Below are 17,159 nucleotides of genomic sequence, written 5' to 3'. Positions count from 1 at the left end.
GGACGGGTCAAACGAGGACACAAGTTCAACCAAGGAGATGAGTCATGCTGAATCAGCGCGGTCGGGGAAAGTACAAACTATTCTGGGAAAGACACTCCTCTGGGAGGTCTCAGAATGAGGTAATGGACACTCCCATGAGCAGGCGGAGACTGAAGACAGCATAAAAAGAGGACGCGCTCTACAATCGACGCTGGCTCCAGGCGATCCTCTCATGGATCGCATCTCCGAAGCTCCAAGGCTCGCAACACAGCTCTGGGACTGCTGAAGGAAGATTGGACTCAACTCATCTGCCCAGCAGAAGGGGAAGACTCCGTCTTTCAGATGAACCTGAGACACCAACTGAAGATTCTGTCTGCGGCGCTACCGAGAGAAGAGCTGAGCCTGAGTGAGCACGGAGCCAGTCACCGCAGCGGTCCCCAGCCTTGCCGCTCTCGGGAGCAACCTAGAGCCGTCAGGACAACCAGGGAAGGTCGGAGGCCTGATCACCCGACGCCCGACCCGCATCAACTAGACTTATCCCCAAGAAGCGAACTCATCCTCACTGGACTTTTTGTCTTCACTACCGGCTTCATCATCGGGGTAGGACTGAGGCACTGGCCTGCGGCCTTGCGCTTCTTTCTATCTAGGTACATGTGAGTGGAGCTCATTGCGGCTAGTCTGACATTGTGTACAGTATATCCTTATAGTTAATAGAGTACCTGCTTCAATGCCCTTGCTAACTTTCCTAATAAAGCTTTTCACTCTTTCACTAAGAGTTGTCACCCAGTATCTTCTTTGAAGGTAAAAGAGTAAGCAGTGTGTTACAGACAAATTCCTTTGAGGTTGTTCCGGTAACCTTAGTTAAGACAGGTCCCTCTGATTGCTGATAGATGAGTAAATAACCCCAGGTCCTTACCAAAAGCAACTATCCATTGAGAGAGGAAGCAGTCGTAAAAGCAGAGGGTCCGACGTCTCGTACGACCAACCTTGGGTTACTCTGGTCTTGCGCGGCTCGGATGCAGCGGGGCCGCCTCTGCACTACCGAGGCTGTTAATACCTGGGTGAGTTCCTCTCGCCCCTGACTTAGAGGTTTCTCTTCCCTCTACGGGAGAAACCGTAACCCTTTGAACGGAGTAGTCAGGTAGGCAGGTGCGCCTGCTTCTTGCACGAGGGAGCAAGGGTCTTGCACCGCCTAGGTAACTAGGGATTAAACAATACTCTACATACAGTACTGTCCATACATACAGTATATGCTAGGGATGTCCCGATCCGATCTTCAGGATCGGGTTCGGCTGCCGCTGGTTGCTGGTTGCCACTCGACTCCCGCCACCTGGAAGAAGAGGAAAACGCAACGCCACCATGCAGACATGTCCGCGGTGTACCGTGGTGAAGTTAGTTTCACGTTGGACGTTGAACATTCGGCTTCGTAGCTACAGCGGTAGTTCCCTCTCACTGTGCCCGGTCTGAGCTCGCACGCAGTGGCGGAGCTATGTGGCTGTGGCCACACCTTTTTCACTCTCCTGACACACCATTGGTCATCTAGACATTCCAGGTATCAACTTATTGCCACCCCATGTGAATAATGGTCTCACCTTGGACACCCCAATGAAAAATGTCTGGCTTTGCCACTGCTAGAAAGCAAAGTGCTGCTTTAACCGCTGGTTATTTATACTAGGGAACGTCAATAAATTACTATTATGCTGAAGCGAGTTGGTTAAAAAAAAAAAAGTCATATATTCTAAACCACACCACAAATTGATCTATAACCATGTCAAATGATTAGTCCTACCCTTAAAGTATTTGGCACGCCTACGTTTTCCAATTGTATCCTTTATTGGATGGACTTTTTATTTCTTTTATTGGATTAGGGACCTGACTCACAGAGGTTTGTTACAAAAGCCAAACAATATTGTTGGTTATACCACGTAACAAAAAAGGAAATTCAGCAATACTTCGGTTGCATTATTTTTAATAATATAAATAATCATAACCACATTCAATTCCACAAATTCATGTTTGTAACAAAATCTTATTATTATTATTAAAAAAAAAAAAAAAGGATCGGTCCCGGATGTGATCGGCAACACTATAAAAAAATTTGGATTGAATCGGAAGCCCAAACAAGAAGAAAATTTACAAGAACAAACTTGAAATATTTGTAAAATTATATAAAAAGGCAACCGCAGAATAAACTTGCAATCTTGAACACGGCAACATAGGGTATATTGAAATATTACAAGCAAAACAAGGAATAAAGTTGGAATTTATGGAAAATTTGATTAGGAAAAAGTTATATAATAATACTATGAGAATAAAGTCAAAATATCATGGGAATAAAGTCATAATTACAAGAAGAAGACAAAAAGTGAAATAGTTGGAAAATTAAAAAATATATATATTTTTGATCAGAAATAAAAAGAACAGCTATAATTTCACGGGAATAAAGTCAAAAATATGAGGCTAAAGTTGTAATTTAATGAGGAAAAAGTCGCAATTTTACGCAATCTTAAACTCTCTATGACTTTCTAAATATTTCTATCATGTCTAACATGCCATGGCTGACGAAGGCGATATAATGCTAAGGTAGTGTAATGTAAGGCAATGCCTCAATATTTTTTGTCATTACTGCCACCTAGTGACCAGAGTACTACATATCACTTGTCTATGTATCTGTATGTAACTTCTTCGCATAACAAAATATGACAGTGGCCCTTGCATCCTTTCATTTTTCAGTATGTGGCCCTCGTGGGAAAACCTTTACCCCTTATGTAACCGGTAGAACATCAACTAAAAGCTCAACCAAACCAAGGCAATTCCAGCCACAGACACTTAAATGGACAAATGTGGAAAACAAGCAAGCAGTCTGACTCCAGCATGTGTCATGAATCAGTTCATAAAACAAAACACTAATGCGACAAACATAGTACCATTTCAAAGCTAACACTTCCACAACTAGCATTCGTCTAGCAGTGAAACTCACTGAACAAGCGGCTTTATTCACTTTTATCGAGTAACAAAGATATGAACGTTTTGACATCTACAGTAATTATCAAAGTCTCCCCTTTGCTTTGATACCAAGATCACCCATGCAGAGAAAAATGAAGCCCAGGGTTTAAGAGGTTAATACAGTGAAAAGGTCAGAGACAGCAAGTCACGCCAAAACTGCACATAATGAAATCGTGTTAAGTGAGGGAGAGAACTAGCAAGAGACTGAGGAGCCTTTTGGCAGCCAGATTGACTCGAAAGGAAAAGTGATTTTGAGGCACTTTTGGCGACGTCTGTGTGTGTGTGTGTGTGTTTTATTTTAAAGCGATTGTTGAGAGATACCAGACTTTTGATCCTTTGGATCAACTCCTCAGGAAGAGAAGTAGCTATTGGCTGTCCAAAAGTCGCTAGATGACGGCATCAGCTAATTTGCATTTGATTTGTATATGCTGTTGTAACATATGCCGGAGAAAAAAAGCTTAACGTGTCGTAGTAATTAATTGTCCCTCTTTGTTATGAAAATGAGCTTAATCCTCAAAAAAACATTTCTACTGCATTTCAGCCCTGCCCGCAAAAGAACCAGCTGACATCATGTTAGTGATTCTCTGGTTCTCTGGTTCTCTGGTTTGAGATGACTCTGTCATCCTGATTGAGTGAGAAAAACAGACTGGAAGCTTGAAAAAGCAGGATGGTGTTTGAAATCTTTGTTTTTGCTCTGTTAACCATGGTAACCTGCAAGGAAACACATGCAGTCATCATTGCGTAGCACAAAAAGGGCTTCACAGGCAAGGTTATTGTTTGTGGTAGGATGGCACCTAAACCAACCAATTATCTGATCATTTCAAGGAGAGAGGTTCAGTTGTTGGGCAAAAGGCATCAGCACACCCAAGAAAGTCCAGAAAGCATCTGGACTGTCTCCAAAAGTTGATTTAGCCGTGGCATCAGGGCACCACCAGTGCAGTGCTTGCTCAGGAATGGTAGCAGGCAGGCTTGAGTGCATCTGCTTGCACATTTAAGCGAAGACTTTTGGAAGATGGCCTGAAGGTCACATAGAAGCCACTTTTCAGGAAAAACATCAGGGACATACTGGTATTCTGCAAAAGATACAGGGATTGGACTTCTGAAGACTGGGGTAAAAATGCTTTTTTTCTTATGAATCCCCTTTCTGATTGTTTGGGGGCATCCAGAAAAAAGCTTGTTCAGAGCGCTACCATCAGTCCTGTGTCATGCCAACAGTAAAGCATCCTGAAATCATTCATGTGTGGGGTTGCTTCTCAGCCAAGGGAGAGGGCTCACTCACAATGTTGCCTAAGAACGCAGCCATGAATAAAGAATGGCACCAAAACAGCCGAAAGCAACTTCTCCCAACCATCCAAGACAGGTTAGTGACGAACAGGCAAAAGTGATAGCTAAGTGGCTTGGGAAAGAACATAGTAACATCTGATCAAAAAGATCTAAAAACTCTGAAGCAGTAAACTTTGTGAAAACCAACATTTGTGTCATTCTCAAACCATTTGGCCACGACTGTTGATATATTTATTTGTGCATAATACACTCACACTTCTTCCAGCTCTTGGTGGATATTTAAAGGCATATCCTCACAAGTCATAAATCTATGTGATTGGTCATGTCTCACATTATGTTTCACAAATATCTAACCAAGGCACTATCAAGGCCACGTGACTAAATGCTGCAAATGAATTGGCTCCTCCAACTGTCACCAGAACCCCTCGGCTCCGCCTTGACTGTGTCTTGAATGAAATGAAAAACGGCATCTGCTGCTAAACGCCGAGCCCAGACATCCACCCCCTGCTTGAGTGGCTGCCCATCAGCCCGGAAAGCAGCTGGGATCCCATCTCCGCTCTCAGCTATTTTGCCAGCACCAACAGCAGTGTTGGTACCAGTTTAGCCCACAGATTAGCTCCAGACAGAACAAGTAAAAATCCACACTACACACAAACTGCGTCACAGATTATTAGAGCTGTTAGCATTTAAAGCCATTTCTGCTGCCCTCCATATTATGTGGTATTAAAGTTACATTGAAACACCTGTGAGATACAAAATCAAGGGCCATAAAATGAAATAAAATCCATGTACAAAATACTAAAGCATGCATCTGATGAGTAAATTGTACATGGCTTGAGACCAAATCGAAATAAAAATCCATCCATTTTCTATACCGCTTGTCCTCACTAGGGCGGCGGGGGTGTGCCCGAGTGCAATCCCAGTTTACTTTGGTCGCCAGTCAATCGCAGGGCACATATAGACAAACCTTGGAGAAATTATTGAGTTAAAATGTATTTTTAAAAATACATAAATGCATGTAATACTCCCTATGTCATACCCCCGAAATCGCCATTTTTCTGTAGTTCCACCCCTCTGATGACCAAATTGAATGTGAAATAAAGAAAATGCAATTGAAATATGTCTTCATTTTGGAGAACCTGCAGCATGTTTTTCCATGAGCCGTGAAGCAGAAACTTCCTGCAAATAAATGTGCTGTCCATGCTGAGTTCTTCAGACACTTGTGGTTGCAAATGCAGCGCAGATGTGTAACAGGCCACCTTGATTACTGGTGTTCATTAAATGGGGGGAGAGTCTTTTTACTGTTAATTAAAAGTCAAATAATATTTCTGTGGTCATGGATATTTATTCGACACATTGACATAGTGATTTATCATCCAAAATAACGTAGCTATTTAACCATGTGACTTTATACAAACTTGTTGCTCGAATTTCAAAATGTAAATAATCACAAGGGAATTTCTCAAATGACATGAGCTTGACCTATTGTCCTTTAAAGAATGCACCTAATTATATCCATAATAATGTCTTGGAGCATGTATTAAAAAATGTATTCTAGAATAACTCACATGAAATGTTGCCTCCTGGACGCCCCCTGGTGAGGTGCTCCGGGCATGCCCAGACAGGGGGAAGGCCCCGGGGCGGACCTAGTTCCGGCTGGAGGGATTTTGTCTCATAGCTGGCCTGGGAACGCCATGGTATTCTCCCTGTGGAGCTGAAAGAGGTGGCCGGGAACTGGGAAGTATGGGCTTCCCTACTGAGACTGCTGCCCCCACGACCCGGACCCGGATAAACGGAGGAAAATGGATGGATGAATGCAAATGTGCCAATATTGAAAGGTTGGGACTGATGTCGAAGGTTTTTAAATTGAATTGAAATCAAATCATATCAGAAATCAAATGGTTAATCAGCTAGGATGTCAATTTCTGTGACTAATGGGAACGAAATTATAGATACAAAATAAATTCATACATAATAAGTTTTGTGATTATGACACACTCCCGTAAGTTATTAATACTGCTCAAAAACTAAAAGTGAAGTAGTTAGGTCCGTGCGACAGAATAATGCGTAGTTCTTTTTCATAGATGTTTTTAACTTTACATGTTGTTTTCCAAGAGTCACTGTTATACAACCATCAGGTCACGTTGACCTCTTCTTGAGTGCAATTGGAGTTCACATTCTCCAATATATTCCTTATGAGGGTCCCAAAACCCCCAAAACAAATGGAAACGTCCCCTGTTTTTTAACTTTACTCTGTAGTAGCGTGTAGTAGGCAGACTCTTCTGATGGCAGGGTGTCAACAAAAATGAAAGCGAAAGGTAAAGTGAAATTAGGCATTCGTAAAATGCTCAGAAAGTGGAGAAATGCTATTTTTTATCAAAAATCTATTATAAATCTGTTTTTTCCCAATTTTGCTGTATTTTTTTTGGTTTAATTTTATTTCTACAATGTGTCACCGACCAATTAAAACAAGATGTGGGCCAATGGTCACATCACAGGTCTAAGCCGTTTGACGGCCGTGACCATCATCAAGGATAAAGATGTAAAAGGATCTGCTCCTATGACATGGACAGCGATAACTAAGCAGCATAGTCTTATTATTCTTATTATTCTTATTATAGCTTAGTTTAGCAGACCATGCTAGTGAGCTACTCAGGCTGTATGAGTGTGTTTAAATCGTGTTGTCTTTTGCCGCTTGTTCATGTGAACGAGCGTTCCACAATGTCCACTGACGTTGTGCAAGTTCTGAGTGAAGTAGGAACGAGAGGCATGTTTATTCTTGCTCTCAGTTCGTCTTAGCCGTAAACACACACAACACACTTCCGGCCTTCAAAATAAAAGCGCTTTTCACCACATACTGTTTAATGGTGGAAACAAAATAAGGGTGTCGTAGAAAATATCTCACATTAAGAATTGGATCTGTGTAGGCTCTCAGTCGTACAGGAGTTGTCCAGGAGTTGTACAGGAGTTGCTCTTAGTCTTGCTCGAGCTGTAACAGCTCTTAGCTGTTACAGCTCTTAGTCTTGCAAATGAGGTAGAGCCAGGGCCAAGCGAGAACAATAGATGCTAACTAGCCAGTATCAGAGTCGTTCATACCCAACTACAGGGAGCTACACTTCCCTTTGTTCGGAGGTGCTAATGGCAGGATTACTCCACCCAGTCTTAGTGTAAGGAACCATAGGAGGAGGGTGTTGGCACACCAATTCCGCCCACTCTTACTGTATTTAAGGCCTAGGCTACCAGCACTTGTTAGTTCGCTGACGAAGCTCTTCGGATGAGGAGCGAAACGTTCGACACTTTCTTCACAGAAGTACAGATGACGTCTCAAGAAGCCTTTCCCTCGATTAAGAATTGGAATTACATTAGTGACGTCGTTCTTAATCACAAGCATGAGCATTATAGTTTGTTGAGGATTTGGTGTGTGACACCCTACTAGAAAAGTTACCCAAGTTACATCCCTTTCTGAAATGCTGGATAAAATTGACCAATGATGGATTGCATCAATAAATGTAAGGATTTTGGCATATAATTAACGGACATTTTATTTCCTTTCACAAAAGTACACGATGATGGTAAAATAAGTGTAAAAGGTAAAAGAATCTGAATAAAAAAATTAAAAGGGAAAAAATAAAATGGATTTCACAGAGCCCTGATACTATTAGTGGGCGTGTTGCGGGTGGTCTACTATATGATTGCTGGCATAATAACATATGTAACACGTGCAAAAATGGTGCGGACCACCTTATTTAAATGAGAATTTTGAGTGTCACCGTGGGGAATTTGAGAGAGCAGAGTGGCCGTAAATGAAAAATGAGGTCTGAAGCCATGGAGTTGGAGGTGTTGGTGTAGGAGGCAAATAAAAACACTAGCGAACTCCAGCAGAGGCATCACATCATCGTAATAATGCTACATTAGTGTATTTTCTCATTTAATATACATGTTTTATACTATTAAAGGGTGAAATGTATGTTTCATTAGATTGACACTGATGTGAACATGTGGAAAATGTACTTATATAGCATTATCTCCTTACACATTACTTTGATAGCTGCATATCAGGTGAAATCCACACTAGAATCCACACCGAAAGACGCAGCAGGGGAGGACGGCTCGTTATTACACCGGCACAACTGGTGCACTAGAATGATCCAGACGCAAGAAAATGCAGTCTTGCATGGAGTTTTTCCATAGGAGACTGAAAAAGGAGCTCAAAAATGGCACTGCTGGCTACACAATACAGTTCTACTATTTTTATTTCCAACAGTCCAAATATGTTGACGAGTGCACGGAACTCTCTCTCTCTCTGTTGTCTGTCATTGTACCCGCTACCTTAGTTTGCACCTACCTCCAAAACGTGCAAAAAAAAGACTACAAAAAAAAAAAAATAACCACAAACTGGTTCTTAGTTTTGATAAATCAAATTGCGGCTGCAAAATGATACATGTGCACCTCCTTTTCCCTGATAATCTGCATATTTATGAAGGTAAACACGCAAAATGGACTGCAAGTGCTATTTTGCTCATTTGACAGATGCAATCCTCATTGCACCCGGTTAGATCAGCTTTGCACAATTTGCACACGCAATCAAGTTTGCACGTTTTTATACACTCAAACTTTCAGTAGAGCAGCCCTGTGGTGTATTCTTCAGCGTGGGAGCACGTACATCACCACAAACGACGTAACACGAAACGTCATCAACCACGGTTTACTACCTATTACTGGTGAATACATAAATTAGGAAAGGGTTTATTTTTTTTTTACATTTTGAGGTCGAAATGTCCTCCGATTCTGAGACAAACTAAAGTCACAAAGACAGAGCGTGAGTCGAAACAGAGACGAGGAAAATGTGCTTGAATAGGAGTGTGCACGTGCACGTGGGGCGTGTGTGTGTGTGTGTGTGTGTGTGTGTGAGAGAGAGCCTCTATCAGTGCTATATCACCAACATACTGTATGCTGACTGGAGGCTTTATGCCAGTTGATGAAGTGTTGCAACCCCTTGTGAGTCTACGATCAGGCATCTCTCTCTGACACACACACACACACACACACACACGCACACACGTACCCCCCCCCCCCCCCACGCACACACACACACACTTGCATGTATAGACAGTTCTAAGATGAAGTAATGCCAGTGCAGCTAAAAATGCTTTCTGTCTTTTCGAGACCAAACATGATATGCATACATGAAAAATATAGGTGAAAAATGAATTGACTATTTTTAAGAATTGAAAATTATACAGTAGTCCCTCGCCACAGTTCGGTTCAAATTTCACGGCTTCACTCACAGTTTTTCAGACATACTGTGTATTACTGATTATATCATGATGTTTTGTGGTTAAATACGGCCTGTTATTAGTAAAAAAAATATGCATATTAAAGCAAAAGTTAAATTTTTTGCCTAAATTAAACAGCATAACAATGGCTAAATGAACTAAAATACAAATACAAGGCATTAGGAAGATGTATTGAAATTGTGAATGTAGCATTGTACATCGGTCACTAAGCGTTGTCGTGGACTATTGAAAAACAAGACAAGACAGAAGCTTGCAATTTGGGGGCGGGGGCGGGGGGGGGGGGGGGGGGGGGTCCACTCGTTTACTGAGCCACAGTTAAATAGGGTTTTAAAAAATAACAATGACGTGGATCGACAGAATGTTCTCCTTATCTGGACATTCGTCCTTTTACTGGAAGCAAAGCTTCTTGGCAGCAGTAAGGGACACACTTCACACAAAAGGAATTTGCAAAAACATGTTGTTATACCACAGTCACTGTTATACAACCATCAGGTCACGTTGACCTCTTCTTTAGTGCAATTGGAGTTCACATTGTACAATATATTCCTTACGGGGGTCCCAAAACCCCCGAAACAAATGGAAATGTCCCTTGGTTATATCTTTGTGTCCATTCATCAGTAATTGCTGTTGAGACAAGCATCAGGCTTAATCACCGGAACAACATGCTTTTATTGTAGGTTTAAATTATCTCACAACAGCAAAATAACAATAATCATCATCATGATCATCATAATAAAACGGGCTACAGTTGTGACCGTAATCCAGCTAAAACCCGCAGAACACATTTATTGGAACACACACGAGTATGAGTCGTATTCACTGTATGTTGTAAATGGCTTTTTTTCTCTGATTATATCTACAATATTGGGTAATACGAGTGTAAAGGTGACTGTATGGGTGTCAGTTCATTTATAGAGGGCTTTAATAATGTCAAAAAACGTATCTAGACGATTTTAAACAGGTTTTCCATGCCATAGTTATGAAAATATTTCCATTTGTAAATAAAGAATCTTACGTTGCCTAAATTCACTTTACAATGGTCAGTCCTGGAACCAATTACACACGATAAACGAGGGGTTACTGTATTCTGCAACGATATTCAGCAGTCTGTACTTGACGCCATATACTATGTGCGTTCACAGGCCGTAGAGCAAACCCACCTCCAGATCAATGGTTCAGTGTATCATATAACACAGCACTGTTACACACCTAGTAAACATATTGTGAAATTAAATGGAAATCAAAATTGAATTTGAATAACTGCAGCTTGAATTATCGTTTTAAATGTTTTTTTGACACAGGTCTTGTATTGGGATCTCAATCAATCATGCCGAAGGTATACTGCATGTGTACATGCCCTGGGTATAGCAACTCCTCAGTGCGTCTATATACATTAAATGATTAATTCATAAAGATAATAAAGAATTTATGGAAGAAGGCACATTGACAGTAATAATGGCTACTGCAACACAACCGGGCGTTTGATTTAATGCAATATAGGGTGACATAGTGCAGAAACTGGTACGTGACAAGCTATGGTGAGAGCCGCAACTGAGTGACAGCTTTGTGTTAAGTTGATTTTTATAGCCTGCTATGGTCTGGCTCAGCATGGGCCAGCAAACCAAATGAGAGTGCATATTCCTTCCATGTGGCTAAACCAAATTGAGTCTGACCCCACACCGGGCCTGATTGCATTAGAGCATGACTCAAACATATGATTACCCTGCTCCAGTCAGGTTATTAGGGAATAATAGTAAATCTAATTTGAAGGTAATTAGCATAAGATTGCTCACAGTGCGGCACTCTGCGTGTGCGTGAATCAGAGTGTGTGTCCTGTCCGGTGCTGATTAGGGAAAAGGTGGAAGAGATTTCCCTAGAAAAAATGACTCATTATAATAATTAGGGTGACACAGCTAATTGTTAGAGAGCTGAATGAAATGTGTGAGTACACATACACACAGATCAATTATATACATCATATATAACAATCGATTAAAATATTTAATCGCATGATGTCATAATTAACTCATAATCAATTGCAGATAGAAACACGCTTTATCTATAAGTGTGCCTTTGAAATATCATTTTAACGTTTTTAATATACCTACCAATATGATAATATGGTTACATGCACATTTTTGTTTACCAAACATTCCATTTTTTTTAAACAGCTCAACACAAACTGGACCTTAGTGTAAAAAAACAAAGTAGACTTCGGTAAGCTGCCCATCAATTCAAACATTATTCTCCTCAAGCAAATAATTCACAAAATCTAAATGTGACTAACATTAAAAATAAAGGTTTCACCAACTAAGTGAAATGAATACAGGGTGTTAGAAAAATAAATATTGACACTTACAAAAGATAAAGTGCTCAAGAACAGTAGTTTACAGAACTAGGACTGCACCCATATACTGTCGTGCAGTCAGGCTACAAATGACAATAAAAAATACCTGCAATGCTCCTGTACCTTCTCTCTGGCGTTTGAGACTCGACATACTCCATGACAATTCAACTCACAGCGACAGTGGACACTGTCTCTCTTGTTGAGAGAGACATCCGCCAGGGCTTTGAAGCTAAACTTAACATTCAAAATACGCTTTCCTTTGTCCATTTCTGCTCAATATTTGTTCCTGCTTGTGGCTTCACATCAACTGCCACGCCGCTGCGTTTCCTCAAATTACGGTGTGGGCCGAGGGTCAAACGTTAATTGTGCGTCAAGAAAAAGTTGTGTTAAAGGGAATTTCTGTTAACACGTTACCTTTGACAGCCCTAATACATACTGTATATATACTGTACATATACTGTACAGATAACCGTCACTGTAACAGTTTACTTTAGCGTAGGTTGACTGGTCGTGCCTGGAAAGTGGGGTGCATGGATGACGTCATTCCGCCCACTCTTACTGTATTTAAGGCCTAGGCTACCAGCACTTATTAGTTCGCTGACGAAGCTCTTCGGATGAGGAGCGAAACGTCCGACACCTTCCTCACAGAAGTACAGATGACGTCTCAAGAAGCCTTTTCCTCGATGGACAACTCCTGTACGACTGACAGCCTACACAGACGACGTCATATAAAGGCGACTGTCGCTGTGATACAGCATGCCCACGCCAAAAGAGTACAAGTTCACAAGTTTTTGTCTTGTCAAAGAGTGACTTTAGATGCCCTACACCTCGGACGCTACACTATCACCAACAGGTTTCAAAACGGTGGACTACTGTTTGATGAAGAGGACAACTCAAGTTAAAGGGCTAATTTGCCTCAAGACTAAAGACACCTAGAGACAAAAGGGAGAGAGACTGACAAAGTGTGTGATGAAGGAATTACAAGCCTGTTCAATTTTGAAGAAGAGCACGACTTTGGTGGTTTTCATTTTCAGGAGGAGGATGAGGACGACGCTGAATGACTTTCCTGTCAGGCTACTGTTTGGAAAAAAGCATTTATTTAGGTTAAAAAAATCTTTCTGTGTACTAAATATTTCATGTTAGCATTGAATTAGTGGATGTGGCTAATGTAGTTTGAAAATTACAATAGTAGTGTTGCAGAAAACACAATCAAATGTCTTCTGTGTTCCGCTGGGTCTGTGGTATGTTCCTCATTATTTTTACTTTCAGCACAAATAGCTCTGGGTTTTTATGGGTTAAGTTGACAGTGTTGGACGTACTCTCTATCTGTGGAAAGTATGCATTGGAGATGGTGAGATACTTATGTGTTAGATTAAAATATTAATAGTACATCATAGTACATGTCATAACTAGTAAAGTGAGGGTAATATTGTGCGGCAATTATGTGTGGTAATATTGCACATACAGTAGGAGACATGTTTAAGATCATTCATCAGCTTTTCAAGTGTTTTCCTATTCCACCTTACAAATGAGTTTTGCTGGCTATTTTTGAGTTTATTTATTTTTTATTTTTTGCGCATGTAGCGTTTTTGGATTTCATAGCATGGTTTATGTCCCTGAATAATGCGTCCTGTGTATAATGCTGGCACTTTGACCAAAACTTGTATTTACATTAATTTATTTTGCATGTTCAGCAGTTCCGCGATTTGTGCACACTCTTTTCACTGAGTTGAATTAATGTAGGCACATAATTAGAAATAACAAACACGACAAGCATTTTACTTTGTTGTTTACGCCTCATAGGCTATCACAAAAACAAACAAAAAAAGCCGTTTTGTTAAACTATTGCTATATTTCATTTCAGTGTTTGATATTCAAGTTAATTTGGTCTGAACGAATGAAAGGATTACCAATCAATACCACATAGACGCCCACTACCTCATCTTTCTGTTCTTTTTCTTGCCACTCTTTTCTCTCCACTGAGGCGTAATGGAGGAGCTGACATGACAGTATTTCATCCAGTGCTTGCTGACACCTGCGCTCCACGCAGGGGAGCAGAGGGCCCTGTCAGTGACCATGCTGCAGCGAAAGCTTCATTTTCAGTAAATCTGTTAAAGAAACATCCATCATTGGCTGCCCAACCAGGAAAACCAGCACAGACATCAAGACACTCATCACTCCATCCTTTGTTCCTCTTCACTTGTATTACTTCATCTTTGTCAAATGAATCCTCACTTCCCATGTGTTCCATATCGGTGCTCTCTCTCTTGCACACACACACACACACACACACACACGTGCACGCACGCAAACCTTTTTTCTTTTATTCCTGCAAAGACGATAAATTGCTGCAGAAAAATGCTTGAATCATTCTGCATTCAAAACCCCTAACGACATAGGCCACTGCTTTTCTTTATATTTTGACAATGGAGGAGTACCATTTTCACCCCAACACCACCGTTATTCTTTTGCATTTAATGCACACACACACACACACACACACACACAGCAAGGCCCAGTGATATATCTCTAGAATCTAAGTGCACCGCCACCAACATTTGCATTTCTGTGCAACGAGTGCATCTGATTTATAGAAGCTGGGGCCTGAAGCATCTTGGGAAATGAGGCGGGTGGTTGGAAACTACGTTTCCCAGAGTCAGGGTGTTTTCAGCTATGTCAGCAGCCAGCATCTCGGGGACGTTTTGTAGCACTGATACGTTTGTGAGCAAGAGTCAGAGGAACCATGAACAGGCATCGAAACAACACTTTTTTTTTTTTCCTGTAAGCATTTATTATTCCCTTCTAACTCTGGGAATTTTTTGGGCTAAAATCCCTAAAAAAAAATGTAAAGCTGTTCTTAAACCATTTGGAATAGAGACATAGTTTTGGGCAATTTAATAGCTAATACGCTGAATTGTTCACAACAGACAGAATGTGTAAGTGCTACTTGTTTGAAAAAAAAGGTTGTTTCCTGTATTTTCTTTGAGAAAGGTATGGACTGGAAAACACAATGAGGCCATAGCTTGTGATCAAATGATATTAAGTATTTTGAGGATTTCACACAGATGTTTGGAAAGTTAGGATCGGGCGTTCCATTTGGTCACCCTTATCATACTGCAGCAGGGGTGGGCAAATGTTTTGACTGGTGGGCTACATTGGGTTAAACGATTTGGCCATCTATATATAGGTGGCATCAAACAGAACAACATACTTGCTCACGGTGCAATGAAAAAACAACACAACACATCCACAGAAAATTAACGCACCACATAAATCAACAACTAAGCGCTAAATATAACACGTAACTTAAAACTGTTATTTCCAAATGCAAGGCTGCAGCCGCAACAACAATATGAACTATGAACAATAAAACATTGGATATCAAGAATATGTTAACTCCTCCTTGTCGACTTCTTTGACGTCCTCCTCAACATATTTTGCAATCTAGAAAAAATGCGACAAACGTGGCAAAATTTCCGGAGAAGAGTACCACAAGCTACCCAGCATGCCTTGTGGCGGAGATATATGGGTGTTTTTTGGCATGGGTATTGCGCATAGATATTTGTTTGTATGCCCACTGTTTACATTGTTTGTCGTGTGTTGAGGTGTTGTGTTGTTTGGAAGCTTCCAGATTGCATCTGACTATTTTGGTGACTCAATTGTGCCACAATAGCACTGCAAGTCATATTGCTACAGTTTCCATGTTAAAGGTTTAAATAAAGAAATTTGGAAATGCCTGTTGGGCCAGATTAAGACGCTTGGCGGCCTGATGTGGCCACCCTTGCAGTACAGTCAAGGACAAAGGCTGTAGATGACTCTCATCCTGATTGAATGAGAATAACAGACTGGAAGCTTTGATCTTTGTTTTTCCTCTGTTAACCATGGTTACCTGCAAGAAAAAAAAGTGCTTAGCACAAAAAGGGCTTCACAGGCAAGGATAACGCTCCTAGTAAGATTGCACAATGACGAACGATGTTTTTTCCAGCATGATCAAGCACCTTGTTGTGAGGCAAGCGATAACTGACTGGCTCGAGGAACAAAACATATGGACATTTTGGGTCCGTTGCCAGGAACTCCCCAAATCTGAATCCCTTTGAGAACTTGTGGTCAATCCTCGAGAGGTGGGTGGATAAACAAATACCCACAAATTCTGACAAATTAAAAGCACTGATTATGCAACAATGGGCTGCCGTAAGTCAGGATGTGGAAGGGTCATATAAAAGCCTTTGACATGTAGGAAATGCTTGTAGTTATTCTTCAGTATACTATGATATACTGAATTGCATTCTGATGCCATCTCAAAACACTGATGCAGCAGACTATGTGAAAACTAATAGTTGTGTCATTCTCAAAACCTCCGGCCATGACTGTAGGTCTGAGTCTTCACAAACCCCATAGAAAATAAGCTCCATGGCTTGCTGGAACTGTATCTTGTCTTTGAAAACCTTTTTGTCCTGACTCTTTGCAAAATACAGAGAAAAATGATAAGAGTGACACCCTCTGTGTTTTCCGTTGCTCTGTTAAGAAGGAATACCTTGCTTTAATGACAAAAGTCCACCCATCAAACAGCATATCAGTGATATCAAAATACCATTGGCTACTCATTAAGATTGGATGTAATTGTCCTGAGCTATATACATTTGAAGGGGGCTGGTACTTTTTTACTTTTTTACGTTCACTAGCTATTGTACCACAGAAGACATGGTAAACTTATCTATTGGGTTAAGTGAGGTGCCAGTCAAAAGTTCAAAGGTCAGACTCGCTTTGTAGTACAATGTGGGCATTACAACCAGGCCAACTGAACTTGCGATCAACAACACGTAGAAAATATGTACATGATGAAAGTCTGCAGCAGCCGTCCGTGTGTCTTTATGGATGCAATACTTGGCTAGTCTAACATTAGTGCGTACCGAGCCTGCGGTGATGATTGTACTGTCATATCTCAACAAACTAAGCTTTCCAGTGACGTATAACACGTCTAGGCACGCAAAAAGGAGGCGGCATAAAACCCCGGCTTCATCGTGGAAATACTTGTAGTAGACAGGGGAACAGCAAGGAGTTAAAAGGACAAAACTTTTAGTCAAAGAACAAAGTTGGAGCTGCTTTCGTCAAGTTTGACATTGTGTTCTTTAGAGAATCACATGAACAAATGAAGCTGTTTTATGAGAATCCACAAAGAAAGAGTAGCAGAGTAAAGAGGAGAAATGAGCTAGCTGTATTGAAATGGAATAAAACGAGGATGTGCA

General features: G+C 40.9%; 1 protein-coding gene across 5 annotated transcripts in view; it reads right to left on the bottom strand.

Moving 5' to 3' along the window:
• The window catches only part of rbfox3a (RNA binding fox-1 homolog 3a), a 592,196-nt gene that overhangs the window by 218,600 nt on the left and 356,437 nt on the right, over window positions 1-17,159 (bottom strand). The window contains exon 1 of one of the 5 annotated variants that reach the window (XM_054768105.1): window positions 1,225-2,296. The exons of the other annotated variants lie outside the window; for them this stretch is intronic. The gene's annotated coding sequence lies outside the window, so the exon portion shown is untranslated. Of the gene's footprint in view, window positions 1-1,224; window positions 2,297-17,159 lie in introns of those variants that run through there. 5 annotated transcript variants of the gene reach the window in all.

The sequence above is a fragment of the Dunckerocampus dactyliophorus genome, chromosome 2, assembly GCF_027744805.1.
Source record: "Dunckerocampus dactyliophorus isolate RoL2022-P2 chromosome 2, RoL_Ddac_1.1, whole genome shotgun sequence".
Taxonomy (NCBI): Eukaryota; Metazoa; Chordata; class Actinopteri; order Syngnathiformes; family Syngnathidae; genus Dunckerocampus; species Dunckerocampus dactyliophorus.
The sequence above is the reverse complement of the archived record's forward strand: the minus strand, read 5'-3'. Positions and strand labels throughout refer to the sequence as shown.